Consider the following 27,890-nt stretch of genomic DNA (forward strand, 5'->3'; position numbering starts at 1 on the left):
TTTTGTTTGAACTTAAGGTACCATAGCATAACAAGCACTGTCAATCACAAGACGTGGCTGAATTTCACTAGTATGAACACACTGCATGTTATGTCTGGATGTATTCTAGCAGAGGCGCCAATACTCTCCACTCGTCCAGATAACAACAGCTATCATTAAGGCAAAAGACTTAAGCTCACAATGAATATTTTGTAAAAGCAGTTCTAGTAAAGCTATCAGAAATTGGGGGCTATTTATAAACTTTTAGCTCAAAACGAACATATACTCTACTAATCATCAGGTCATTGTTTGTTCTGCCCTCATGAGTGCAGTATCTGCTGTTGGCATGATCATTCCCGTAAGACTACGAGCTGGAAGAACACTTACATATTAAAGGTGGAGATGGAATTTCAAAAGCTAACACAAGTGGATATTTTAGTAGGAGAAACAGGAGCTGAAGACATCGGGTGGCTCCCCCAGAGCTCCCCCTCCCAACAGAGCAAGGGTGCAGTCTCTCTGGCTTGGAACCCAGCTGGCTCACATGGAAATACTACCATGGTCATGGCTTGGTGGACGTATCCGAGCTAACTGGCCACTGACTATATCTAGAAGTTAAAATTACCTCAAATTTATTCCAAAATTGGCAGAAAAACAATTTTCAAGAAAGGAGTACTGGCGACTCCTTAAATGGCCTAACAGCTACAAATCTTTCTCTGATCTGATTTCCCAATATAAAAATATCATGAAAATTATTAGACATCTACTACATTCCAGACACTGTTCCAGGCACTGAGGATACAGCAAATAAGGTTTCTAACCCTCATCTGTGCCTATATTCTAATGAAGAAAGCTCTGGGAAACAACAAACTAACAAATAAATGCCAGCACCTTGGAGAAAACAGAGCAGTTTCTAAGTGGCAGGGAGTGTTTCAGGTGGAGCCAGGGCAGGACAGGGAAAAGCGGAGCAGCACTGGGGAGGGTGCACCAGGCAAAGGGCGAGTACAAAGCCGAGGGAGAAAAGCAGCTGGTGTGTCCGAGGACCAGCACAGAGCCCAGTGTGGCTGGAGCAGAGTAGGGGGTAAGAGGGGCAGGAGGAAGGCCAGAGGGCCTCCAAGCCCCTGCTGAGACTTGGGCACTAACTCCCAGGGAGAAAGCAGAGGAGTGACAGGAGTTAAGTGTTAAAGGCCCATGCTGGCTGCTTGTCATGCAGCGAAGAGTTTGAATGCTTTTGAAAAAGCAGGTCTAATAAAGCGACTAACAATTTGGGGGGACGAGAGAGAAGGCAGTTAAGAGACCACAGCAATCAATGAGAGGAGAAATAGATGCTGGTGGCTCGCAGCAGCAAAAGCGGTGAGAACTGGTTGGTCTCAGGATCTTTTCGGAAGATTTTGCCGACACTGTGTGAAAGAGAGAGGGCTCAGATGTGCTTGCAAGTGGAAGAATGGAATTAGCAGTTATGGAGGTGACAAAGACCACAGGGAGGTCGGGTTTTGGCAGGGGTTGGGGTGCAGGAGTTTGGTTTGGTCATGTTTGAGACACCTATTAGAGACCAAGCAGAGATGTTTAGGCAGCTGGATCTGGAGGACAGGCCCAGGCTGGATGTATAAACTTGGAGTCGGGGGACTAATGGGATTTCAAGCCATGGGGCAAGAGAAAATCACCTAGGAAGTGAGTAGAGATAAAAGAAGTCTAAGGACTGAGGGGCACCCAAATATTTAGCGATCAAGATGAGGAAACAGCAGCTAAGGATACTGAAAGGAGCAACTAGTGAGGCAGGAGGAGAAGCAAAAGCAAACCAGGGCCCAGCGCTTCAGGAAGGAGTGACCCAGCTGGGCACAGGCTGCAGTGCTCATAAGGCAAATCTCTGACAGTTCAAAGTCATGACAGATGGGCCACTGTGAGCCTCTCTCAGAAACGACAGAGAACTTCTGAAATGGACATAATGTCTCGAAACATGGGCTCATGGGGAAAGAATGAGATGGCAGAAAGTACTCTAAGGAATAATGAATAAAGAGAGTCCTAAGTTCTTGTTATTTGTTTCAAACAAGAGGAAAAGAGTCCAAATTTCAGGTGCCAGAAAAGATATACGTAATATTCACAGGATGGGAGATGGTGGGAATAGGTTAATTTGAGACCAGCATGCCTTGAGAGAGTTTATAAGGATCTTTGTTTAAAAAAAAAAAAAGTTTCTAAACGAACAGATTAATTAGTTCTCTGGCCTGGAGTAATAAATCACCTGAGTGCTGATGGACAGAATCCCTGAGGGTTCTGTGCAAGGCTCTGCCCCCCTCTATTTTTATGAGTGTTCACAAAAATGACACAACCAGGCTCTAAGGAAACGCAGCTGTGACTATGCTCTGGCATGGGTACACCTTCCGCCCACCCCCAGGGACTACCTGAAATCAACAGGAAAGGTTTCACTGGACCAATAGGTGGGGAAGGATGCACATACTTGATTCTAGTATCAAATGTAAACAAAAGGGCACACAATTTATGACAATACAAAACGTACTAGAAAACTGCTAAAATAAGAGTTGCATTTAAAGAGGAAAGTTTAATCACATTTTAATACCACTAAGGTAAAAAGCACACACACACCATCATACATTCCAAATCACCAACAGCAATGGCTGTCTTTGGGGGAATGGGATTAACATCAAAAAAAGATTTTTTCCCCAAAATGTTTACAGTGAACCTATTTATTTATAATTGGAAAAAAAACAAGCAATCCGCTTCCCCCAATACTTGATATTCACGTTTCTAAAGAAAGCACAGAGTTGTTTCATAGAAAAATGCGCTTGGTTCATGTAAAGTGCCCGCTCTATTCCCAGTGATGGACCCTCCACAAATGCCAACACCCTCCCAGCCTCCCGCTGTCCCTTGATGGACACAAGGACCATAAACTCTTAGTGACTTTGAGCTCAGCTGCTCACCTCCAATTTGAGAACTCTGGTTTCAATTCTTTTTCACTTAAAGCTTTTGGAAAGGAATTTTTTGTTGAATATCCTAAACACAAATCAGGATTTCAAAACATCTGTCAGAAAAATGAAAATATTGATTCTGAAAGACTACCAAGAATTTCAAAATAATTCCTGTGCCATTACCAAGAACTCTAGCCAGTTTACACGCTGAACTTGTCTGCAGAGAGTTCATCTTAGAGAAATCATCCATTGACATGGAAACAATCCCCAAGTGGCTGAAAATGAAAAGATAACATACATTTTTAAAAAGCAGGCTCTAGCTTGCTAGAGGACTTTTGAAAATCTTTATTGAGAAAAAGCAGAACAAACATTTTTCAAGTGATTCAGTTACAATTTGCTAAGAAAACAATTCGATACACCAGTTAACAGTTTTATCTTTGGAGAAAAAGATTACAAGCAATTTTTTTAACTGTTACATGACATATTCTTCAAAAGGTTCAACTTTTCAAAATGAACAAATATTACTTTGTAATTAAAAAATAAAGGTGTATATAAGGAAAATAGATTTCACAAAAATCCTTCTGCATCATCCATATGTATGTAAGTTAAAGCCAATTTCTAAAACTTTAAACACAGCAATTCAAAAATCAGACTTCTAGGTTGACGGGACTGAAGAACTGTCACTGAACTACTTCCACAAGGTTCGATGCCTTTGCTTGTGGATTCTGATGCTCAAGCGTCACAATCCCAGACTCCCAGGGGCTTTATACTTAAAATAAGCACAAGGAAGACAAACACAAATAAAAAGCACAGAAATGAAAGAAAGCACTGTCCGAAGAAGAAACAACAAACAAACACGCAGCCCCCCCCCCCCCCAAAAGAACAAAGAGCACGAGGTGGACCAGGAGTGAAACTACTCAGACTACTATCGGTTCCAACAACATCCCACGCGTTAAGTGAAAAACCAATTCCCCCTTCCAGGGCCGCATGTGTGCAGCCTATCTCACATGTGAAAATTACACGCAAGAGCAAAAATGAAAGTATTTTGAAACTGTTAAGAACTACCATTAACAGAATTTACCTTACCAAGGCCTACAAGGTCCTGCATGATCCAGCCCTGCCAGTCTCACCCCTCGCTCCAGCTAATTAATACTCCAGACACAGCCTAGCTTACACCCCTCTAGTGTGCAAGGCATCTTCCCACCACTGGCCTTTGCACTTGGGATACTGTCAACCTGCCCAGCAGTCCCCTCGCCTCCCAGTCCTCCACCCAGTAGACTGTCTTGATATATGCTTGAATATTTCTCCTTCATGGTGTTTATTACAACTGTATTCACTTCTTTATGTAATTACTTGGTGACACCTGCCTTCCCCACTGAAGTATAAACGAGCTAAGGTACACTTTCGTATCACTGGAACCTAGCACAAGGCCCAACATACCACAGATCCATTCATATCATATCCCCCTTTCCAGTCTCAAACGTAACTGCTACACATAAGCCCAAGTGGGTATTAGTTCTCTCCCTCAAACCTAAAATTACAAAAGGACTCTATAATATATGTACCAAAGAATTCCATGTCAGTCTTTATCAACGGTTATTCCAAATTCATCTGCAACTAACATATAGCCAAGGTTCCATGGAATCCTACAGTAATAATTCACACAATCAGACCAGTTGAAGAAGCCCTGAGAAGCCATCAGGAGCATCTGGGATCACTATTCCATTGTAATTCTCTAATGCAGTTTGACAGGGTAATTGCCCAGTTGCCAATTTCTTAGAAACCTACCATGAATCCATGATCTCACCTATAACCTTAAAACTTGCTCCCATAAACATTGTCAGAAATAAATCTTTTAAGAATTTAGATGACCTGTCAGAGTTCAACTAGTCCTAGTGGTACGAAAGAAAAGTCTTGGGGATTTTTCTTCTCCTTAATTCAGCATTAAGCCCTTGCTCTAAAACTGGAGCTGTCATGCAGATTCAATGCTAATCGGGTATCTAGCACCAAACTCCAGAGCAAAGAATAGGTCTTTATACTTGTAAAATAATTACTAATGACATGCTATTATTAAAAGTATCATTTCTGCTTTCCTTTTCCAGCTTTTGTAGAGTCAAACTCATATGCGTTTTGCTTCAGCCAATTTAACAGCTTTCTCAAGTAGCCTCAGGTGGCAAAGCCCCAATCAGACCAGCAAGAGGATGGTGCCTGAAGAGAGCAGTTTCCCACCAATGCATAATAATGCTCCACCCACCCCCTTTTAGGATAAAATGATGGCTAGAGACAGCGTCACTAATCCTGCTAAATTGGTTGCAATAACTTCTCTAAAGGAGGCTGGAAAATGGTCCCCAAAGATATCTATCAGGTCTTAATCTGAAACCTATGAATGTTAATTTATAAGGAAAGGGGTCTTTGGAGATATGAGTAAATTACAGATTTTGAGATGAAAGAGATTATCCAGGTGGGCCCAAAATGTCATCACAAGTGCCCTTAAAAGGGAGAGGCAGAGGGAGATGTGACACCACACACACTTGAGAAGAAGAGGAAAAGAGTGGCGTGAGGTGGCCACAAGCAAAGGAATGCCACAGTCACCAGAAACTGGAAGAGGCAAAGAACAGTGCTCTCTTAGAGCCTCTGGAGGGAGCCCTACCCATATCTTGATTTTGGTCCAGTGAAACTGATGGTGAACTTCCGGCCTCTAGAACTGTGACAGAATACATGTCTGCTGTTTTAAGCCACCAAGTTTGTGGTACTTTGTTACAGCACACACAGGAAACTAATACAGAGACCATGAAAAAGCAAATCAAAGTAAAAATGCTTTCTAATTAGACTCCAGAAATACATAAAATTCCAACATGTCACAGGAAAAGAGATTTTAAGCACCTTTAAAAAGTTGTCTTAAATACACTTTTTAAAAAAGACATTTCCCCCTTCAACTGCACATATGAAACACGGCTACAGAGAGAGCTATATGGATTTTGAAGATAAAGCTGGTGTCTCAATTACATCTAATTACTCATGCACTGTTTAAGCACAGTTAACCAAGATCTTCCTTAGACGTAACATATTGAACACTATTATATTTACATATGTTTACAATTAAAAAAAAAGAAAATCAAAACTATTAGACTTTTTCATTTAGCAGACCATTTTAAACAGCAAAACAGCCACCACTGGTTAAGTCTACGATCAGACGTTTGCAACACTTATACTTACTTATTCAGCCACTGAACTACAGCTGAGCATGGGATAAACTCATTACAGAAAATACTGCTTCACAGTTCCTTATTTATGTACACCACATGTACACCAACACGCATCACAACAAAGGGTTTTATATAAGAAAGATCTGTGTCTCCAATTGTCTCAGTAGGTATTTCTAAAATAAAGGTTTTAGCTGACGTGGTTGTTGAGGGGAATTCTGCCCCTAATCTCCCTAAAATCTCCTCCCCATCTCTCTGTATCTGACCCATCCGCTTACCTCGTAGTGCCTATAAGTAAAATCAAGGACGCTTCCTTTGTTAGAGTAGTCTCTGAGACCCAAACAGCATTTTACTTTTCTATAAACAGATGCCACCTAGTGTCAAGAGTCTGTAAGTACAGCCCACAGTTCCTGAGAGGCTATGAGGTAAGTAGAACAAAGGACAATTGATTCTTACTGGGCAAAGACAAGGGTGAGAAAAAACTTCCGAAAGGTGGTTCTTGGGCTGGGTCCTAAAGGCCAGGTGGCAGACTGTGCAGGCGGCAGCGCGCACAGTGGCTCCGGGTGCAGTCAAAGCATCGGTGCCGCCCCGGCTCCACTCACTGCTCTCCAGCAATGTGACCCTGGACAAGCCATTTAACCTCGCTAATGTCTCATTAGTAAAATGAAAAGAGGTTTGGCACAAGGATTAAATGAGCAGAAATTGCTAATACAATAAAGGTCTCCAGCTGTCTCCTCTTTTCATGTAACTAAGAAAGAAACAAAGAAGATATTTTGATGTATTATTCACAAAACTTTAAACAATCAAGTAGACTTTTCCCCTCCATTCCTCATCCTACCTTAACTCCCACAAGGAAAGAAAAAAAAAATCACATCACCGCATCCATTAAGAAAAGTACAAATTTTCAAGAGAATAAAAAAGGACCAGGGGTGCTAATTTATGATACAGAGTTGAGATCAGCTTTGCTTTTCCTACAGCTCCTGAAGAGAAGGAATGTGACTTCTGGCAACAATGTATAATTAAACATCACTGAATATGCCTCACATGTCAACATTCAGAGGGACTGCAGATTTTGTTACAATAGAATATACCTTGTTGTGTATCTGACAAAACATTATCTTACTGTAACTCCATTTGTTAAAATAATTGCTCCTCCATTCACTTAGTGCTTCCTATATTAACTTTATCATTTGTCACGCCCTGTAAAGCAGGTACTTTTTTTTTTCCAGTTACACAGGTGAAAGACTGCAGAATTTGCTCAATTGTACTCATAGAAAGGATCCCACTAGCCAAAAAGCATGTGATTGGAAGCAGAGAGACCAGTTAGAAAACTAAACGCAACAAAGAGTAGACATGTATGGGAAGAGAGAGGAAAGCTCTGGTGTTTCAAATACGAGCTTGGCAAGACTTGGTGACAAATCAGACATAGGTGTTGAGGGACAGAAAGGAAGTCAAGTCAGAAATCTCTAGTTGGGGTAGAAGTTTCAGTTGGGGAGACTGCAAGATTGCCATGAACTGAGTTAGGGACTGCAGAAGGAACACATTTGCAGGAAAGATGAGAAAATTTGGTTTGCTGAATTTGAGGATGGGGCACTACCCAGGTGAAGCTGTCTTAAGATGTTAAAACTCAGGAGAGAAGTGACTGTGAAAAGAGTAACATTAACAGAGGACTTTACGATTCACCAAGCATTTCAACATTATCTTAATTCAAAAAATCACAGAATTTCAAGAGCAAAAAGTCTTAGATTAAAAGAAACAGGCTCGGGGCTTCCCTGGTGGCGCAGTGGTTGAGAATCTGCCTGTCAATGCAGGGGACACGGGTTCGAGCCCTGGTCTGGGAAGATCCCACATGCCGCGGAGCAACTGGGCCCGTGAGCCACAACTACGGAGCCTGCGCGTCTGGAGCCTGTGCTCCGCAACAAGAGAGGCCGCGACGGTGAGAGGCCCGCGCACCGCGATGAAGAGTGGCCCCCGCTCACCGCAACTAGAGAAAGCCCTCACACAGAAACGAAGACCCAACACAGCCAAAAATAAAGAAAGAAAGAAACAGGCTCAGGGACACGTATTACCTGCCCAAAGTAATTCACTTCTTCTGACAAGATAATATGCTACCAATATGTGAAACCAAAAAAAAAAAAAAAGATTTTTTTGAGCTTTATCATGGTCAGTTAAATGAAAGGAAAAGGGGAGTGAAGAGAAAAGGAAATAAAATAAGCAAGTGACACATGCTGGCACCGTGAGAGTCAGAGAGGCCTTGCAAAGGAGCATTCCCCACTTACAGCGCTTGGGGCATGCCGCTCAATGCCTAGCACAGTGTCCAACACACAGCTAAGTAATGTCCGCTCAAGATGTGAGTGAAGAACCGAGTGCCATGGGGAAGACAGAGAGACACCTCTTAGCTCCAGTTCTCTGGGCACCATTTCACACTATTGCTCGTTACTATGATCCAAGAACTGTGCTAATAACTTCACATATATCACATCATTTACCCACATCACAGTCCCTTAACATATACAATATATTTTAAGTATTCATTAACATATAATATTAAATTATACAACATAATTTATATAATAAAAACATTAAATATATACAACATATACAATACTACTGTTATCACCCCCACTTTACAAAGGAGAGGAAGGCTTAGAGAATTAGAAAAAAAAATTAGCCAAGGTGGGGTTTAAAGACTGTATACTCTTAACACCATATAAGAAAGCAATATAATCCTGACTCAAATTTTTCAACATGCTTTGCCCCATACTTGAAGAGTAAGGCCCTAGAACAAAATGGACAAGGTTCCTGATTTTATGGAGCTCAGAGTATAGTGTGGGAAGAGAGACAATCAAATAAGCATGAAATGGTAAATTCTGGTAAGCGCTATAAAGGAAACAACTAGGATATCAGGAGAGAATAATATAGGAACGAACTTTAGACTGGATGATCAAGGAGAATAAATCAAAAGCATAAATACAGAAACAATCACCTTCTTTCTGGATCAGAAACACTCCTGGTATCTATTTATATCCACCAAACAAATATTTTCTGAGGCAACTGGCTTTGTCTAAATCCTCCTCTGAATGAGGTCTGATTTTTGTTTCTTTTTTAACGGGAAGGGAGAAGCAGGTTTGTATATGGCCTCTCCGGCTCCAGACTCTACGGGCTCACTGGCTGAAGGATCAGCCCCCTTTACTCTTTAGCTGGGGGGATCCATCTTCCTAAGAGTAGGTTGGTTTTCTTGCTAAAAATACATATCCCTTCATAACATGCAACATAAAGATTTTTTTTGAAAATAAAAATACTTTTCAGAGATCATTAATACTTTTCAGAGATCATATATTTCAACCTTGTTATAAAAATAAGACAGACAAAATGAATCATTCGGAAGACCTAGAATCAAGTCAATCCAACATTTATCAAGAACCTACTGGGAGCCACCGGGCACTGTTCGTGGTGCTGGAATATTGGTTGTGTGCAGGGAACACTAGAGGGCGCACGAGAGTTTCAGCTTTCAGGAAAATCTGCACAGGGCTACTAAGGAGTGGGGGACCTTGCAAAACCAAACAGAAGCATGTGAAAACCAAGTACCTGATGAACAGAGCAGAAGAGTGCAGAATAGGAAGCAGAATGACCCTTCACTGAAGGGATCTTTTGCCTTAAAGCTGAGAGGCAATCCTAGTGTCATGAGAGATGTACTGACACAGTGTTCCTATAAAGATGCGCAAGTTAGGTGTTTGTTGCACCCTAACACACATGACTGAGGGTTCACCAGCTTGGCAACCCTATGAGGTAGGCGAGACAGGTATTATCACTACAAATGAGATGGCTAAAGCTCAGAATGAAGTTGCCTTCCTGAAGTCAAACTGCTTTAAGTGGTAAGGCTGAGTCTAGAACCCTAGCATTCAGGCCTAAGTCTGGGGTTTACGTCAATATTTGAGTCACATGTGCATCACCCACAAACAAACAGGCTTACCACTGGGGAATGCTTCCTAGCTCCACTTACTCATTTCTTTGTGTACTCTTATAATACAGAAAACAAGACATCTTGCAGAAATGCAACTGACAGGGAGGAGCCAGAGAGATGTGGGAACCATATAGACCTTAAGAATTAGGCTTTTGGGACCCTAGTCTCCAAATTCTAAAACCCAACTGAATGTAAGCTGTACCATCAACTTAATAATATTTCAAAACAAGGAGACAAGACTATATGGAATATACAGACGAACTATGTAATCCAATTGGAGAGATGTCAAAATATGATTAAATTAGCTCTTAGAAGTGAGAAAATGGGTGGCGATCAAGTGTAAAAGATAAAGTATAATTTAGAATTGGAAGTGATCTCAGAAATTAATGTTTAGTTATTTTACAGATGAAGAAACTAAGGCTTGGCCCTGTCAGTGTGTTACACAAATAAGGTGCAGCAGACTGGAACACAGGTATTGATTCTTACTCCAGCGGACCTTCATCCAGCCCCAGAATTATACGTATAACTGTAGTTCTAATTATCTACAACCTTAGAAGATGGTGCAGGGTTTGACTCTGTCTCACACAGATACCAGCCAGCTTCAAATCTGGCTGGCAGACGTGGGAACCAGAGGCAGTGAGTGACCAAAGTGGTCCAGTGGTCCTAGGAACCCTTTAACCCGATGGAAGGAAAATCATGAAGCAAGGCATAATTTAGAGTGTAAATGACTACGGAAATCAGTGACTTTTTTTTCCCCTTTTGTGACAACATTTTAGAATTAACGCAAATGGTTCTGGTTCCACCACCAACTATGTAAAGATAATATATCCACTCTAACTTACTGCCTCTGAGCAATATGGGGATCAAAAGAAAAGTTTTTGTTTTTTTTTAAGCTAGACATAAATGCTGATTTACAACACTAAGGTGATGAGTCTCTCACGCACAGATGGATTCTCTCTATCCTGCACCTTTAAAACAGCAAAATCCCGTAATGCCTGTAAAATAAGGTGCGCATGACTAAAATCTGGGGATACGTCTGTTGAATAAAATAAGATGTATCTGTAAGTGAAAATTTACTTAGACTTTCTGCAATCTGACTAGGACAAACTCCAATCACATTAATAGAAAAACACAGGGCTAGATATTGGTCAGGCATGCCGTTTCCTCTCAACCAGCACTTCTAATCTTCTAGGAAACACCAAATTACAGGGAAGAAAAGGGATTATTGTAAGAACTAAAGTAAAAACAGATTTGTGGAGGTTTTTTTTTGGGGGGGGGGCGGAATGTAGAGTTGATAGAAAGAATTTAAAGGAAGTTGTGAAACCTTCCTAAGCCCCGGGGTCCCCTGATTTGTTCGCTAGGATCCTTCCCCATTCAGCTTGTTAAATGAAACTCATTTAAAACCACAAGATTCAATTCAAAGATTTCAAAGTTGACAGTCTGTCCAAGAAAAAAATTACTTTTCAAATCACTGTGTTCTAATGGTTAGAACTCCCTAATACTTGAAATTTAAAGTGCATTGGCTAGTTTTATCCTGTAATAAATTTAAGTTTGTGCTTTTTATTGCAATTAAAACCATTTCCTACAGCAAGACACATCAGGAAAATACATTTTTTTCCAAAAATAAAAAATAACTAAAAATCAGGCTAAAAAAATTAAGTTACATCTTACACATAAAACTTCTATTGCATAGAGCTCTATCTGAGATACACCTATCCTACACTCTCTTCCTGCATTTACTCAGTGTATCTATGGAACCAACAGTGTGTCATACTGGAACAAAGACACATGGTCCCTATCTTTAACACTGTGTGGAAAACTCAACAATTAGTGTTCTGGGGCTGACACAGTCGTGTAACTCTTGCCCATGAAGGGGAAGGAGTTTGTGAGTGGAGAGAAAGTAGAGCTCATATATGGCAGGCAAGAGTAGAAAATAATGGAACTGACATCGTTCATCTGGAAGGATGTGCTCTCATAAGCCGTGGGAAGGGCATTCCTGTGGCCAGGGAGCTGCTCAGATGCTTCACACAAAAGTGACTTTGCGACACAACCAGGCCACACGCTCATGTCCTACAAGTCCACAAATTGATACTCAAAGAGAAATCAGATTCAATCCCAGATACAGATGACCCAAGGGAAAATTTATAAACCAACATGCTCCACCCACAAAACTCTAAGCTCAAAGACACACAACCTGCTACCACTTCCTTCACATGCATATTTTGCTATACCCCTATCCTCCCCTCCCCCCATTTTGCCCACTGGTATTTGGTTCAGGTATGGAGCATTCAAAACATAAGCACTTCAGTGTGTATGTGAAGACAAATGAAAACACAGGCAAGAGGGCACGTGGAAATGACTTTGAGTGTGGTTTCAAAGTTTATGGGCTAATAAAAAATTAAGCCTTACTCTATTCTCCTCTTGAAGAGTAAGTATCCCCATTATTCTTTTCACACCCAAACTAAGTTGTTGTGTCAATGACAACAACGTTTTCAATAACAATGGAATGAACATATTTTTAAAAACTAAATATAGGGACTTCCCTGGTGGCGCAGTGGTTAAGACTCCACGCTTTCAATGCAGGGCGCTGGGGTTCGATCCCTGGTCAGGGAACTAGATCTCCCGTGCACGCCGCAACTAAGAGTTCACATGCCTCAACTAAGGAGCCCGCCTGCTGCAACTAAGACCCAGCACAACCAAATAAATATATAAATAAATATTTTTTAAAAAAGAAAAAAAAACTAAGTATATATCACTAAGCTCTATTAATAAATCAACATTTTTCATCCAGTGTCTACTGAACACCTACTCTATACCTGCTCTGAGCAGAGGAGATAAATAACAAGCTCACAAGAAAGCTGAGGGGACGGTCAACAACCCACTATGATACAATGTAACAACTGCTCAGGGAACAAAGCAGAAGTGTGCCTTCTCTTGAGTGGGTCAGCCCCTGCCCTTGTGTTGTAAGAGGTCTGCAAGGGGTGTGAAGATCTGTCCAGGAGGTAACACTCTCTCTGGGCCTTCCTGAAGGCGAGTATCAATCCGGGGGAGGGGATGCAGGAATGCCGGGCAGGGTGCGACCAAAAGGCACCAGGCAGGGGAAACCACTGGGGCCGGGGCTTGGAAAGGAAAAGGACAATGCTTAGAGATGACGGGCCCACACCGGTGGTGGAAGTTGCTAAACATTCGGCTACAAAGTAAACTTGTACCTATAGTAAGTAACTCTTTAAGTAAACTTCCCAGTATGCACAAATTATCTGCGATTATTTCAGGCTAAACTGATTGCCCCCTCCCTTTTCAAAATATTTACGCTTTTAAGACTAGTCATCAAAAGTTACAGGCGTGTTCTTAATATCAAAGGAAAAAAAAGCTTCAGCTGGCAACTGTTTCCTCTGATGACCCTATAAATTCACGTTCAACTACACTTTATATAAAAATGGTTTAAATCTAAAAAGGTCCTGATGAAAAGAAGCACGATCACAACCGATCAGTTCCTCTGCCTACCGCTCTAGATAAGATTTCCCCCCCCAGGGTGAATTTCATACGGCAAGTTCAGAAAAATTAACTTCGAAGAACACATGTTCACCCCCTCAGTATTCTTAAAGTTCCCCCAGTCAATGGGTCGGAAGTAAAAGAGCTCTAACACGGGGTCAAATAAACTCAAATAGAGAGGGAGTGAGTTTCTCTGGGTCCAACATGCTTCTCTACCATTCCAGCAAGTTGGGTCGAGTTGTCATCTTGTAAACGTTTCCCCCACTCTCATAGGTAGGGGTGACGCTGATACATCATCTCTGGATACGTGGAAAGAATCGAGTCACTCTGGGAGGACCGACGCCTTTTCTCGGGACCCGAGACACCGGCACACTGAGGGGGCCCGGGAGGCAAGCCCCGGCCAGGAGCCGGAGCCGCTGTCAGGGGAGGGACGGAGCGGGGCGGAGAACGGGCCCAGGAGGAGATCTGAAAGGAGGCTCGAGCCCAAACAAAAACAACCCAAAGTTGAGCGCGGCAGAGGGAGCAGATTGGGCGAGACCATTCACGGCTGCCCATTGGAGAAGAGGGAAAACAGAGTCCCCCAATCGCGAGCGGCGGGGCTGCTCCCCTCGTGCGGCCGCGGGCCGGCCCGGCGCTGCCCGGCGGCCGCTACCGCTCCCTTCCGGCGGCGGCGCCCACTGCAGGGCCCGCGCCCCCCGGCCGCCGCCGCCGCCGCCGCCGCGCCCCTCCCCCGGCCGTCCCCACACCCCCGAGGCTCCGGCCCCGGCCCCCGCCCGGCCCGGCGCCCCCACTCCCGCCGGCCCGCCCCCAGCCCGCCGCCCCTGCGCCCCCCGCACCGGCGCCCGCCCCCCGCTCACCGCCGGGCGCTGCCCGCTCCTCCTCGGGGCGCGTCGAGGCCCCGCCGCCCCGCCGTTGCGCTGGGGGGCCCGCGCTGCCCGGCGACACTTCCCCGTCCCCCAAGAATATTAATCACCAAAAATAATTCCAGAGAAAAATGGAGAGTAAAATCCAAGATGGCGGCCCTAGCCGCAGCACCGCCCGCTCCATCCGCTGTCGGGAAATGAGTCCCAGCCGCGGCCGGAGCCCCCCGCCCCCACCGCGCCGCGCCCCCGCGCCCCCGCGCCGCGGGCCTCACCTCGCCTCTCGCGCGGCCTCGGGGTCCCAAAGGCAGCCGCTGGCCTGGGGGCTCCGCGTCCCGGGTCCTGGCGCCGCGCGTGCCGCCTCCGGTGCCTGGGCGCCCTCACCTCATAGCCCCAGAGCCTCACCGCCCGCGCCGCAGACGCGTCGCCGCCCCCGGTGAGCCGCTCGGACGCCGCCCGGGAACGGTGGAAGGACACGAAAAGGAGTGCCCGCGGCCAGGCGGAGGGACACCACTTCGGCTCGTGGCGCTCTGGTCGCCTCTGTTGCTTTTACGGGACCAGGGGTGGGGGGAGGCGGAGAAACCCGAGAAAGAAATGAGTTCCCTGCCGGGTGCTCCCGCGGCGGAGGAACAAAAAGCGAATTTTGAGGGGACGAGGTGAGTCGTTGCTTCGCTTCGCTCGCGGCGGAGGGATCCGTGTTGAGCAGTCGGCAGGGATCCCTCCGCTCCTCGCTGCCCTTTAAATCGCGGCTGGAGGCGGTGCCGCCGCGCGTCCCTGGGGCGCCACCCGGATCTCAGGTCTCCCTACGTACCCGGGCCCCGCGAGGCCGCCTTCGACACTCGGTCCCTGCAGCAGCTGCACCCACCGGGGACAGCCCTGGGGAATGGGCAGGCTCCTCGCCCACTGCTTCTCTCGGGTGCGCCTAGGGGAGGTGGCCCCACGGAAGCGAGCCTCTTTGTTGTGGGAATGGGTGTCGTTGGAAGCAGATACACCCTTAAAGACCATGTGGGCAGCCTGAGCGTTCCACCGCGTAGTGTGGGAGGGAGGGAGGGAGGGGGGAGTGAGCCTGCATTAATCGGGCCACTGGCTTCCTAGTGTCAACCGGCCATTTTTTGAGCACCTACTGTGTGCCGGGCTTTACGAGAAACGGGTTTTTCCGCTTCTCGCTCTAGTTGGGCAGTGCCGGTACCAAGGATGCAGCTCCCTCCAGGAGCTTTAGGCTGGTGGGGAAGTTGCCGAGAGGCTTACACGGGCCAGGTGCTGCCCTGCTGGGAGAGTGCGAAGCCTCGCCCTTTGGATCCTGCAGTTTATGATAATGACTACAAAATAACGATAATGAGAGTAACATGTATTACAGCCTTTACTGGATACCAGGCACCGTCCTAAAGCTTTGGTGCCCTATCTCGTTTACTCCTTACAACGACCCCCCAGGAGGTGGGGACCGTTTTCCCCATTTTATACGTAGGGAAACTGAGGCACAGAGAGGTTAGGTGATCTCTAAGACAGCCAGTCAGGGCTTGAGCCAGAGCCCTTATCCAGTACTCTGGTCAAAAGTGCAGACGTCAAGAAGTTGAGGTGGCCAAAAGCTGGGCAGATGCCTAAAGGTCTCCCCCAACCGGAAGAGTGGATTAGAGTATGTAAGGAAAAGGGAGTGGTTAGGAAAGGTGAGCCCAACAAGTGCAAAGGCCCTGGGGCCGGGTGGAGGCCCAGCGTGGTCCTGCAGAGAGGAGGCGGGCAGCACAGGCCGTTACTTCTATTCCGGGAAGAGACCCACATCTGCCATGGTTTCCTGCCATCCCCAGGGCCTAGCACAGAGTAGGCACACCAGAAAGGATGCTTCAGTGGAGAGTGTGGATGACCACAAGGTCTGTGGTCCAACGAACACCAACCACCAACATAAGTGCTTACCCCATTTCCCCTCCTCCTTGACCTTGGGTGGCAGACATGATGCTTATCCCCTTCCACAGATGGGAAACTGAGGCACAGTGATTTGCTGAGGGCATGTATCTAACAGAGGTGAAGGGAGGTCTAGATCTCACAAAACAGAGCTCCTCCCGTTGCTCTCACCTTCCCCCCTGGGGAAGCCCACCTGGTGGGGTTGGGGGGCTGGGGGGTGCAGAGCCTTCACCACCCTTCCGGTAAAGCAGATGCAGGCACGTGGCCCTGCACCCTCTGCTCTTTAAAAGCCTCCGGGTCATCTGTGACATCAGAAATTGCCTTGCCACGTTCCTCTCTGCAAGCACAACTAACGAATGATGGCTTTGGTTTTATTCGCTTCTGATTTATCGCTAAACTTTCTTTCCAAGATTTTCATAGTGCTTGGCTCCAAATACTCAAATTGCATCCCACTGAGACTGCCTTTGCCACCCTGTTTCCTCACTGGATGCCCAAGGGAGGAGAGCACAGTGGGCACCACAGCCCTGTGTGGATCCCCCTGGGTCTCGGTGCCTAGGCCCCAAGTCCAGCCATGCCTGGGCAGCCCTTCACAGCCCCAAACGTCAATGTCTTCCCCACTCCAAGCTTTCCAGACTCCACCCCGACAGTGACCCCTGAGGCTAACACCCAAACCCTGACTCTGAAAAGCCCCCAGACTCCCAAGACATTGGCACTCCCGTTCACTACCCCTAACTGCCCAGCGCCAGGCCAAGCGTGCTGGGTGGTGACTTGCAAGGGAGCAGGCTGGGGAAGGGCAGGGGAGGCAGATGGGCGAACCCAGACACAGGTTCCTCTGGCTCCCCAGTTCTGGTTCTGTCCCTCCCCCATCCCCCCTGCACTGCTTCTCCTCCAGCCTCAGCTGAGAGGCCCAGGGTGGGCCGGAGCTCTCTGCAGAGCCGAGCTGGAGCTCAGGACCTGGATGGGGCCACGCGGAAGGGAGGCCAGGGCTGAGCTGGGAAGAGGCCAGAGCCCAGAGCGGCCCTCCTGGGGGAGACTGGAAATTCGACTTCCCCACAGGGAGTGTGGCCAGCTGGAGGCCTCCTCCTGCCAGCTGGCAGAGGAGGGGGGATGGGGGACAGGAAGTACTGTGGCCAGGCACCTGCCCAGCCCCCACGTGACAGGAGCCATTGGCGTTTACACCGGGAAGCCGCTGGATGCCCCAAGTGGAGGTGCTAAGCCACAGAGGCCGTGGGACCCCACCAATCCCGGACAGAAGGAAAGGTGACGACTCTAAAGAAAGACTGAGTTGGCGGAAGGGGCCCAGACCAGCCCCGGAAGTGCCAGGAGTGCCAGCCCAGCCCGGAGCTGACCTGGGAGCCACACCCTTGCCAGGGTGTGGGCTGAGGCCACAGAGTCTATTCCAGTCCCCCCAGTAGGGCCCAGGGGCACCTCAGAGACCTAGCCTGATCCCACCAACCCTGCATCACTCTCCATCTCCCCTTCTTCAAATACCAGGTTCACCCAGCAACTGGCCGGCAGGGATTTACTTGCTGGAATCCTATGCCCACAAAGGGGTGGCCCACAGGTCTTGCTGAGCCCAGAATTCCTGGCTGGGTGGCGAGTGGCTTCTCATTGTTAAGTGATATCTTGGCTTTTGGACTCTGCACTCGTGCCTCCCCCCTCCGTCCCCCACCCCTGCCCGGAAGGCAGAGCTGTTCTGATGAAAGCAGGTGCCCGAGTAGGAGGCGGGGGAAAGGGGCCGGGGACACACCCAGGATGATGCCGGGGACTTGTCTGGGTGGCTGCGGCCCGCTGCACCATCCTTGCCCCTCCACTGCCCACCCCTCCTTTGATAGATGAGGAAAGGTCGAGTGACCTGCCCAAGGCCAAGTCAACAGCGGCAACAGCAGCCAACTTTACGGCAGCTGTGAATAGGGGCTTGGCATGAGTCTGACCTGGGTTTGAATCCCAGTTCCACAACTCACCAGCCATGTGATTTGGGGCAAATGATGCAGCCTGTCTACACACCAACCCCTCAACTGTGCAAAGGTGCCAGTCCTTGGACCTGCCTAAGTAGTCTTATTCGTAGCTTTAAAATCGCTTATGTACTGAAGATGCCCAAATTCCCATCTACAGCCTGCATGTCTCTGAACTTCTGACACCACACTTAGGTGTTTAATAGGCATTTCAAATATAGCAAGGCTAAAATTGAAAACACACACACACACACACACACACACACACTTCCACCTCTTTCCATGTCCTTTGTGTTTTGTTTGTTTATATTGTTTTCTCCTTAGTACACATCACCATCTAGCATCCTGTATCTTTTACTTATTCATTGCATGTACTGACTGCATCTCTCTTCCAGGCTGTAAGTTTCTTGAGGGCAGGGGGCTTTGTCTGCCTTGTTCACTGCTCTGTACTCAGCTTTCAGAACAGTGCCTGGGGCACTGGTACAGAGGCTTAATCCATGAAGGCTAATGCTAACCTTCCAGGATTGCTACAGGGATAAAAGGAGGTGTAAGCAGGTTTTTAACCACTCTCCTGTTTCTGGGGCTCAAGCTCAAGTCGAGGAGTTTTCTCCACCACCCACGCCCGCAAGTGCACAAACTTCCCTGCCTTTCAAGCTCAGGGGTGCCCTGGGCTTTGTGTCTGCCTGGGGCAACCCATTGGGCCCGGGAAGAGCCCTGTGCCCCTGAGGGGTGGTACTCTTTCGGGTTTCCACCACCACCAAAAAGGAGCCCAGCCGTAGCCACCCCTGTCCTTTCAGACACACCTGGAATACACACAGAGAGGACCAATGGCAGCTGAAAACTGGTTTCCTCAAGGGCAGGGAAAGCTTACTCTTATTAGTCAATAATTTCAAAGTCACAGGAAGGTTCCAAGTATAGCACAAAGAATTTTATTTTCCTGAACTGTGAGTTGTTGCCGAGATGCTCCAAGACTTCTGAGCAGAGTAGGGTGTGTTTCCAGGCAGCTGAGATTTCCTCTGACAAAACCAGGCAACTACTATCGAAATCGAGAAATTAACGTTGGTGGGTGGATGCCAGAATTTCATCTTCACACCGTATTCAAGTTTTCCCAATGACCCTAGTAATGTCCTTTATAGCAAGGGAGCTTGTCCGGAGCCCCAAGTTACCTTGGTTGTTGGGGGTTCAGCTTCCTTCACTCTGGAGCAGTTCCTCAACCTTCCCTTTAATTGCATGACTTGGGCAATCCTGAAGGTTACAGAACAATGATTTTGTAGTAGGTGCCTCAATTTAGTTTTTTCTGATAGTTCTCCGTGATTAGATTAAGGTCAGGTATCTTTGGCAGGAATGTCACAGAAGCAAGGCTGTGTTTTTCTCACTGCATCCTCTCAGGTGGCGAGGGATTTCAGTTTGACCCATAGCTGATGATATTCACTTGGGTCCCTTAAGGAGTGTGTGCCAGGCTTCTGCACTGGAAAGTCACTTGTTTTCCCTTTGTAATAAGTAAGTATTCTGTGGAGAGGAACTTCGGGAGGATGTAAACATTCTATTTCTCATCAAACTTTCAAAGTATTAATATATCAGTATGGACTTATGGGCTCTTATTTTGTTACATAGTTATAATCTGTGTTCCTCTCCCTCTCTCCCTCCCCCTCATCCCCCCTTCTCTCTCTCTCCAAAGATATTTATGACAGCTTTATTTATAATAGCCCCAAACTGGAAACAATGCAAATGCTAACCAGCAAAAGAATGGATAAACAAAGTGTGGTCTATCCACGCAGTGAAATCCTACTCAGAAATAATAATGAATGAGCTACACATGGATGAGTTTCAAAACCATTATGTTGCAGTTAAAGAAGCCAGAAACTATAGAGTACAAATTGCTTGATTCCAAGCATACGATGTCCTAGAAGAGAAAGAAACTGATCTATGGGGATAGAAATCTGAAGCATCATTTGCCTCCGGGCAGGTGGGATTGACTAGGTAGGGACACTTTCTGGTGTCATGGAAACATCCTATATCTGGGGCTGGTTGCCTGGGTATGTACAGTTTAAGTCTAAGTTCTGTACAAATTACTGAATGTAAATTATACACTCAAACAAAAGAGGGACAATCTGGAAAAAAAAAGTGAATTGAACTGGGCTACTGCTCAATGAAGACCTCTCCAATTTTTCCGTGACTTGTCTGGCGGTTGAGTAAATTTTGCAAAATAGTGTTTCCTCGGCTGTTCCCCAGACATTGCTTCTGGGAGTGACCCAGGTTCAGAGTGCACGTTCCAGGTTCAACGTGCAGGTGAGGGACCTGAAGATTCTTGCTCGGCCATCTGGCACTGTTAGACCTGGCTATTGCTGACTGATGTTTGAAGGGGCGGGGGTGCTGCCCTTGCTTCTAATAGACTTGATGGAAATTTCTACCACCAGGTGAGTTTCCCTGCTGCAGGCCCTTGGGCCATCCCCCAGACGCCTTCTGACCTGCACCGAATGGGGAACCTCCAGCCAAATTTAATTCAACTTTGGTCTTCTCAGGCCAGGATATATGAGTTGCACATGGGGTCAGCTCTTTGCTCCATCACATCATCCATGATTCCCTTGTCATACCTCATAGGTACACTTTAGGCTATTGGCTTGTCCCCCGGTAAATTCCTGGGGGTGCTGTTTCCTGAGTCAAAGGTAGAGATGATTTCCGGCCAGAGCATTCTGGGTGGCCAGGCAGAGAAGGTGTCTGGGCCCCTGGCCCTGGCATTCAGAGTGGAGACCCTGGCTTCAGAGTTGGGGGCCCCTAGAGGTTCAAGAAGGCCTTAGGATGGCAGAGGGAGCTAGCTCACCAAGGGGGAAACAAGGGGCTTCAACTCTCTCTCCGTAGGGTCGTTCCTGCTGTTTAATCAAAGAATGGAAGAAATGTGACGAGCCCCCTCCATGAGCAGCTGAAAGGGTGAGCACCAAAGACGCAGAATCTTCATTTCCTTTGTCCCCACCGTACACAGGCACGAAATCCACTCCCCGGCCCCCAGGCCTTGCCCGCTGCAGTGCCCAGGCCTCAGTGCCAGCCTTCAGGAGATTGGACATTCCGTCAACCGCGGAACACAGCAGAGCCCAGTTTGGGGCAGTGAGTTTCGGGGACTGGTGAGAACTTGCTGGAGAGATGGAGGTTTCCAGGAGAAGTCCGGGTGGACGTGTAGATAGATGCATCCAGAGGGTGGGGAGGGCAAACGAGTCCCCAGAGTGTTGGAGCAGGATAGGCACAGGTCCTCCCACACGACTTGCACCACAGGCGGCCACAGTCACACGCTGGTCCAAGCCACCCGCCCCCGCCGCATCCTGCCTCTGAGCCTCTGAAGGGAGACCTGGTTGTAGGGATCTCGTTCCAGCCTGATCCCAGCACAGGCTCTTCACAGGGTACGTCTCGTTACAAAGGGTTTTAAACCAAGCAGAGAAGAGTCATTCAACCCAGAAAGGGCTCGGCCCAGAGGGAGGTGACTGTCTTCTCACTTCTGTTAGTTTCCTGTGGCTTAAAACAACAGAAAATTATTCTCTCACAGTCTGGAGGTCAGAAGTCCAAAATCAAGGTGTGGGTGGGGCCGCGCTCCCTCCAGAGGCTCCAGGGGAGGGTCCTTCCTGCCTCTTCCAACTCTGGGATTTCCAGGCGTTCCTTGGCTTGTGGCCGCACCCTTCCAGCCTCTGCCTCCGTCTTCCCACAGCCCTCTCCCCACTTGTGGAATCTTAGTTCCCTGACCAGGGATTGAACCCGGGCCATGGCAGAGAAAGCGCCGAGCCCTAACCACTGGACCACCAGGGAACTACTGCCCCACCCCCACCCCGCCTTTCTCTTATGACACCTTTCATTGGATTTAGGACCCACCCAGGTAATCCAGAATGATCTCATCCAGAGATCATTAACTTAAAATTACACCTGCAGGACTTCCCTGGTGGTGCAGTGTTTAAGAATCCGCCTGCCAATGCAGGGGACGCAGGTTCAAGCCCTAGTCCGGGAAGATCATGGGGAAGATCCCATGTGCCACGGAGCAACTAAGCCTGTGCGCCACAACTACTGGGCCTGCGCTCTAGAGCCTGCGAACCACAACTACTGAGCCCGTGAGCCACAGCTACTGAAGCCCGCGCGCCTAGAGCCTGCGCACCGCAATGAAGAGTAGCGCCTGCTCGCCGCAACTAGAGAAAGCCCGTGTGCAGCAATGAAGACCAAACGCAGCCAAAAAAAAAAAAAAATATTACATTTGCAAAGACCCTTTTTCCAAATAAGGTCACATTCGCAGGCTCCAGGGACTAAGATGCAGACACATCTTTCTGGGGGCACCGTTCAACCCACTGTGTCACTATTCATTTTGGTACCCAAATTGCCCCAGATTGGACCAGTGGGAACCTTTCCAACTGACTTCTGTCTCTTTCTATAGGTCTCCTTTGCTGTTTGAGGCCCAGCCTGGGATCAATCCTTTCTCCAGGGAGCTCTGGTTCCTTTAAGGGGAGCCAAGCTCTGGGTGCCTGGTGTGCTCAGAGCCTCTCAGTGGACCGAGCCAGAGAATGTGTGTGTGGGTGTGTGTGTACACGTATAAGTGTATATAGTATACACACGCGTTTGTATGTGTATGTGCAAGCACACACACTGTTACATCTATATTTCTATACCTAACTATCTCAGTCCACACAGATCTCAATCCAATTCCAACCCAACATCACGGTTTCAATTTATTGATAGTTTTCTTCCTTTCCACATTTGTAACTCCCTTCACCAACAGTTGAAAACATGGCTCCACTGTAGTTAATACTTATTTGTCATTATTACATACAACCCCCCTGTAGGTAATGACCTTGTGTAGCAACTGCCAGCTGGCCCCCAGTGAACGATTTCCTCTGCCTGCTCAGGCCCCCCTACTCCGTGCCAGACCACCCCTCTATGTGGACACCCACCTCGCTCAACTCTGACCCCTTGTGCTGGGCCACCCTCCCACTCCCCCCGCACGGGTGCCCCCCGTCACCCCGCTCAGGCTCCAACACCCCACAATGGACCCCTCCCGACATGAGCATCCTCCTTACACCCTGGACCCGCTGCCCTCCTGTGCAGACACCCTCTGCTGTGGCTCCCCTCGTGCAGGTGGGCACCCACCTTAACTCACCTAATGGCTTTTATTTATTTATTATTTTTTAAAAATTTAATTAATTAATTTTTGGCTGCGTTGGGTCTTCGTTGCTGTGCGCGGGCTTTCTCTAGTTGCGGCGAGCGGGGGCTACTCTTCGTTGCGGTGCACGGGCTCTAGGCGCGCAGGCTTCAGTCGTTGTGGCACGCGGGCTTCAGTAGTTGTGGCTCGCGGGCTCTAGAGCGCAGGCTCAGTAGTTGTGGTGCGCAGGCTTAGTTGCTCCGCGGCACGTGGGATCTTCCCGGACCAGGGCTCGAACCTGTGTCCCCTGCATTGGCAGGCGGATTCCTAACCACTGTGCCACCAGGGAAGTCCCACCTAATGGCTTTTAGACTGGAACTTTCAGGAACGGAAGGGAAGGGAGAAAGGGAGAAGAAGAGCAGAATTGGTTTAAAAGGGTTTAAAACCCTTCCTGGAAGTGAGAAAAAGTAACTGCAGCAAAGGAAAAAGGACAGAGTTGGTTCCAAATTAAGACCGGCTGCCCCGGGAGTGATGCAGGTAAAGCCATGGGCACAGGGCACAGGGCTCTGGTGTCAGGTGAGGCAGGAGTCCCTGGCTCCCACCATGCCTTCTGAGCCCTGCCTCTTCATTTTATCTGGGAACAGAGTTTCCAACGATGAAATATAACTTAAGGGCAAAGGCGCTCTATCAGGAGAGGTACCAGTATCTGGTTCAGGTCTGCATTCTGCAAATGCTTGCTTATTTAATTAAAATAATAATACCATACATCCATGTTCATAGCAGAATTACTCACAACAGCCAAAAGGTGGAAGCAACCCACGTGTCCATGGACGGATGAATGAATAAGCAAAACGTGGTCCATCCACACAGTGGAACATGATTCGACCTGTGCAAGGAAGGAAATTCTCACGTGCACGACAATGTAGATGAACACTGAGGACATTATGCTAAGTAAAATAGGCCAGCCACAAAGAGACAAATACTGTATGATTCCACTTATGTGAGGTCCTAGAGTAGTGAAAATCATAAAGACAGAAAGTAGAACGGTGGTTTCCAGGGGCTGGGGGAGGGGGATGGGCAGTGAGTTTAAAGGGGGCAGAGTTCCAGTTTGGGACGATGGAAAGTGTTCTGGAGATGGCTGGTGGTGACGGTTGCAGAACAATGTGAACGTACTTGATGCCACCGGGGCGTGAGCCTGGGTGGGGCGGCTGAGGCCACCCCTAAAGGGGGCTGCCTGCCAACAGCACACCAGCAGCTGGGCAACATGTCTTCCATTCCTGGAGGGGATCCAAGTGGTGCAACGGAGCACACACCATTGTCCCCGCCTTTACCGCTTGGACCCCTCTCCATATAGGGAGCAGCTTCTCCAGGGTTCAGGTGGATCACTTTTCCCAGGGGAGACTTAGGAGAGAAGGTTAATGGGTGAACTACAGCTCTGGCCACTTCAGCTGGTCTTGGGACACAATGATATTTATTGTCTCCACAGTTATTGCTGCAGGGCCAGTCTCGGTGTGACCCAGACCCTCATCCTTGGTCACCATGTTTTTCTCAGGCTAAGGTTGTGCACTTGGGCAAGAGAGTACCAAGAGGAGCCCATGTAGTTTATCTGGATACCAAGTGCATTCCTCCCTGCCCATTATGTACCAGTGGCTCTATCTCCTGACGATCACCCTGCCAAGGTGGTGGTTTCTCCTATCTGCTGGTCCCTGGACACAAGGAGCCTGACGTGCCCAGGTGGAAGCCATAGCTTCTGGTTCAATGGGCCTCTTGCTGTGTCACCTGGTAGAAAACTCCCCCCTTTGGGGAAGTCTCTAACCCTGAAGAGCTCACAGTAGTGGACGTGGGAGGTACAAAACCCCTAAATGGGTTGCTGGGAGTGATGAGAAGCAGGGCCACTCCTTGGTTACTGAACTAGTGTCTTCTTCCTACAAGGGACACAACTCCTTAGAAAGGTCGTTGATTTAAAGTACAGACTGCCGGGCTTCCCTGGTAGCGCAGTGGTTGAGAATCTGCCTGCCAATGCAGGGGACACGGGTTCGAGCCCTGGTCTGGGAAGATCCCACATGCCGCGGAGCAACTGGGCCCGTGAGCCACAATTACTGAGCCTGCGTGTCTGGAGCCTGTGCTCTGTGACAAGAGAGGCCACGATAGTGAGAGACCCGCGCACCGCGATGAAGAGTGGCCCCCGCTTGCCGCAACTAGAGAAAGCCCTCACACAGAAACGAAGACCCAACACAGCCAAAAATAAATATAAAAATAAATAAATTAATTAAAATAAATAAAATAAAATATGGGGAAAATACATTTAAAAAAATAATAATAAATAAAGTACAGACTGCCTTCTGGAAGATGGTATCCCATCCCTACCAAGTTCTCACCTACAGCCCGACTCTTTGGCTGTGCCTTCTGCAGGCCCTTATGCTACTCCACCACACCAGCAGCTTGAGGGGCACTGGTGTGTGATATGTCCAGTGGATCCCACGGTCATGTGGCCACTGCTGCACATCCTTTGTTGTAAACCGAGTCCCTTGGATGTAATGGTATGGGGGACCCTGTGCTGATGGATCACTCCGTAAGCCGTGGTGCCAGCTGAGGCTCTGCAGGGAGAGAATCAAACTCATACCCAGAATATGCCTATTCTTGTCAAGATGAAACCTGGCCCTTCGTGTTGGAAGGGGTCCAAAGTAGTCAACTTGTCACCGAGTGGCTGGTTGGTCTCTTTGAGGCCTTATCAGGGACCCAGTTTTAGTCTTAGCATAATAGGGAAGAACATTTTGTATTCTATTACAAGTTAACCACTAAAGGAATGTTGCCTATAAGCTTAAATTATACATAATGGCCTGTCTCTGGGAACCCTGCCTCCCAGGTGACGAGCATTAAGCTAAAGTATCTTTGTTTAGCTCACAGGAAACATCCTGACCAGGTCTACCCGTGAATGACTGCAGGGAGGAAGAAATGAACGCATCCCCTCTGCAGGCTGACCAGAACTGGAAAGTGTTTGACTTTACTCCCTCCCCCTTTTAGTATCAAAGAAGCCTGAATTCTAACTCAGGCAAGATGGTTCTTTGGGACATGAGTCCGCCAACTTCTCCGTCTGCCGGCTTTCCGAATAAAGTCACTATTCCTCGCACTAACAACTCGTCTCTCAACTTACTGGCCTGTCATGCGGTGAGCAGTACGGGCAACATCACTGCTTGCAGGTTAGACGTTTGGCAGAAGCAGTGGCTAGGTCAGTCTTGGTAGCAGAGTGTACCTGCTGTTGGCCCACACATAGCCTCCATCCCTGCCACCATGGCTGCTCCATTCATGCGCCCAGTGTGCCAGCGCTAGGGTGGCTGTTGATAGAAGCTGGCTGGTGTCAGCTGGCGGGTCATTCTGTCCACTTGTTTGTTTGCTGACTCTTCTGTGTGGACGTTTGCTGGTGGATGTTAATATGCAATACAAAGATCCTTGCACTGCATTCATGCATACCTCCATATAGCCACCCACCTGCCTCTACCCCTTGGTCCCCAGTCTTCCAAAATTTCTCCTCCCGGGGCCGCTAATCAGCCAGCCAAACCACTCACCACTGCCCATGAGTCTATATATGCTCTAACTTGGCCAATTCTCTCTCTATACAAAGTGGATGATCCAAGAATGGCCTTGGCAATGGATGAGATGACTCAGCAGGAGAGCGTAGACGGAAAAGAGGGTTTAGGACCAAATGCCAAGAAAGGTTCAGATTTAATGGGCGGGCAGAGGCAGACAAGTGCACAGTGGAGGCCAAGAAGATGCTTCCAGAGAAGTGGGAGGAAACCCAGGAGATGTGGCCTCATGGAAGTGACAAGAAGAGATCGTTATAAGAAGGAGGATGGGCCAAATGCTGGAAGAGGTATGACAGCAAACAAAGGAAGACAATCTGGGCACTATAAATATGCCTTGGTTTTTGTAACAGGGAAGGGAGAGCCTGATGTGGACAAGCACAGTTTCAGGGGAGTGTTGGGAGCGGCGACCTGATCAAGAGGGTTAAAGGGAGAGCAGAGAGGATGAACGGAGTCAGAGTGTGTAGGCAAGTCTTTGAACAAGGGCTTAGAAGAATAGGAAGTTCGTTCTGATGGCACCCAGTTTCTCTGTGAAGATGGAGGTGAGGTTGCCAGCTAAGAATAAGTGGAGGAAAAGGTGAGCAATTTGAGGACAGTGGAGAAGGTCCTCGTGTGGAGGAGGGGAGAGCAGCTTAGGAAAATGGGAAGCCTTACTCAAAGCAGCTGAAGGGAATTGTGAATTGGTGGTGGAACCATCTACATCACCATGAGATTGCTTCCAACAGCACTTGGCATCTCCATGAAGGAGGCAGACGGCTGGATTCTGTGGCTTTTCCAGGCAGGTGGCTGAAAGCACAGGGTCCAAGAGCAGTAAGGATCGGACTAGACACCTTTCATGGGCTCTGCCCAATCCATGACCTCCTCATCCATAAGAGCCGTGCCCTCAGCCTCCACAGGGGTTATTTCTGGCATGACTCTGCCCCCATGGCCAG

General features: G+C 47.9%; 1 protein-coding gene across 4 annotated transcripts in view; it reads right to left on the reverse strand.

Annotated features, from left to right (window-relative positions):
* The window catches only part of KMT5B (lysine methyltransferase 5B), a 49,890-nt gene extending 34,821 nt beyond the window's left edge, over positions 1–15,069 (reverse strand). For 2 of the 4 annotated variants that reach the window (XM_061202172.1, XM_061202170.1), the window contains exon 1: positions 14,695–15,069. The gene's annotated coding sequence lies outside the window, so the exon portion shown is untranslated. Of the gene's footprint in view, positions 1–14,416; positions 14,572–14,694 lie in introns of those variants that run through there. The other 2 variants (XM_061202171.1, XM_061202174.1) reach the window with 2 other exon arrangements.
* Positions 15,070–27,890: the final 12,821 nt, after the last annotated feature.

Source organism: Eubalaena glacialis, chromosome 10, assembly GCF_028564815.1.
Source record: "Eubalaena glacialis isolate mEubGla1 chromosome 10, mEubGla1.1.hap2.+ XY, whole genome shotgun sequence".
In the NCBI taxonomy this organism is placed as follows: domain Eukaryota; kingdom Metazoa; phylum Chordata; class Mammalia; order Artiodactyla; family Balaenidae; genus Eubalaena; species Eubalaena glacialis.